Source organism: Agrilus planipennis, unplaced genomic scaffold (assembly GCF_000699045.2).
Source record: "Agrilus planipennis isolate EAB-ADULT unplaced genomic scaffold, Apla_2.0 scaffold188, whole genome shotgun sequence".
NCBI lineage: Eukaryota > Metazoa > Arthropoda > Insecta > Coleoptera > Buprestidae > Agrilus > Agrilus planipennis.
Window position 1 is genome coordinate 217,141 of NW_020442403.1, and position 2,221 is coordinate 219,361.

Below are 2,221 nucleotides of genomic sequence, written 5' to 3' on the forward strand. Positions count from 1 at the left end.
TTCATTCTTCTTAAGGAATACCTCATTATCTGAAAGCAAAAGTGCAATTAACAGGACTAACGGCAAATACTAATAGGTTTGGTAGAGAAGATCGGACAGATTTCGCCAAGGCAAGCTGGGCAGTCGCCTATTGCTCCTATTCCAGATAACCCACTGTACCCTGTCTGAAAGGAAGTAACGCTAGAGTAGACTCGCGAAAAGTGTATAAGACACTTTTAAGATCAACTAATGAGCTAAGCCCAAGGGAAGTCGTTCGGGGAGGCCCTCCCTAGTTCCACAAGGGTGAGAAGAGAAAAGAACACGATAACGAAACGTTGAATCATGTAGAAAACGTAGGGTAAATGCGAAGCAAATTAGGAAGAATATGCAGTAAGCTAAGCGAAGACATAAGCAAGAGACATGTTACACTACTTGGTCTACTAAAAAAAACATGTTAGTACTTACTGCTACTACTACTACAAAAATAAAATCTACAGTCAAAAAATAATTCAAATAAAATAAACTAAAATAAGCATGCAAAATACAAAATAATTTAAATAAAATAAACTACAAAAAAAACATGCAAAATAAATAATTAATTCTAATGGATAGAGCATGCAAGATAAAGAAGTATTTTAACTACAGGGTGTTCCTTGTCATCTCCATCGTCGATCTGAAACAGATAGGGTGGTAATCAATTAATAACGAGTAATTAATATTAACTGTGTCATGCATTCTCACCTTAATTAGTTGCAGAATATAACGTTCCAGTTTACAGGTGTGAAAAGTAAACCAAATGCAGGAAAAAACGGTACAATTCATGTTTCAGTGAGATCCAAAATTTGCAGTTGCATTCATTCATCGGTCGAAAATTAACTGCATGATGTTGCAAGATATTAACAACAAATCATGGAACAAATCCAGGGAAAACGATACCATGGTAGTCACGAGGTGTTTGAGTAGCCAGCATTACAATTAACTCCCATTTTCTCTCATTTATTGGCTAATCTGTAGAGACGGACAAGAAATACGAATTAATTGCACTATTAAACAAGGAGATGAAGTTAAATAAAAATACACTTAAAAGCAAACATAATAGTAACATTTTCAAGTAAAGCACAGCAAAGTAGGAAAACATCTCCTATGTTCAAAAATTGAGTATTTAATAAAAATTGTTTTCTCCTTTGCCCTACTGTTTTATTTCTTGCATGATTCTAAAAACAAATTAAAATATGTGCTGCATCGCTGTGTGCTGATGGATCTGGAATATTACTGTTTGAAACATGTCACAAATGTCTAAAAAGTTGAAGTTTTTGGAAAAGTTCAATGGAAATTTCACATCTATTATATTTAATTAATATTACTACTTACTGATTCATTGTCATAAATCCTTCCGCTATCAACACCAACACACTGTCTCCGTTTCTCGTGGAAAAAGGCACTTTTACTCTCCGTCGAGATACCGCTACATCCTGAAAAACAGTTGATATGACGAATGCTCCATAAGACATGGCATCCAGAGCTTTTCTGATGTTCCTGTAACATGAAACAGTATATTTTAGGTACAAAAACACGTTTTTATTAAATAAAACATCTAAATCGACAATAGCTGCCAACAAAAAACTAATTATTCTCATATAAAATTTCCTACAAATCCACGCGTCAGATACCACCATAGCCTGGTAATGAATTATTAACCATGCGTTGTTCAGGCTTCAGACGCAGAAAACGGTACTACATTAGACTTCTGCGACTGTTCGCGGCAAAAGTTTCATAATTTAGCCAATAGCGTGGCTAGTTTATGCCTAGTTTTTATAAAATTAAAATGATGTATGTTTTGCATCGTACAAGTTCCATCGCCTGCCCCAACTCTAAAAGCAATAATTGAGAGATGGTGAAAACTTAAACAAGACAGCATCAGAGGTCCGATTAAAAAATAATTGAGCAACCGAATTTTGAAATTGAAAATGTTCAATTATATATTAATCGGACCTCGTATGGGTCGCGAAACTGAAAATTTTCGTAAATTTCAACATTTGTATTAGGAGAGCATAAGTCGCATAAGATCTTTTTCGGATTTTTAGCGCGGGATAACTTCATACAGTTTTTCCTTCTATTTCTCCATATAGTTCAGCTACTTAACTTATGAGGGCACCAGCAATACTAAATTGTAGCAATTTTTAGAATATTAATTAATTCATATATGGGCCGCATGGGGGAACTTCTAACTTTTAGATTGAAG

At 34.6% G+C, this 2,221-nt stretch overlaps 1 long non-coding RNA gene across 1 annotated transcript; it reads right to left on the reverse strand.

The window, feature by feature from the left end:
* Positions 1 to 573: 573 nt before the first annotated feature.
* On the reverse strand, positions 574 to 1,812 carry LOC112906272. The gene is made up of 3 exons (XR_003232237.1): positions 1,351 to 1,812; positions 721 to 987; positions 574 to 652 (listed from the first exon to the last, which is right to left on the reverse strand). It is a non-coding gene; the product is annotated as an uncharacterized LOC112906272 (long non-coding RNA).
* Positions 1,813 to 2,221: the final 409 nt, after the last annotated feature.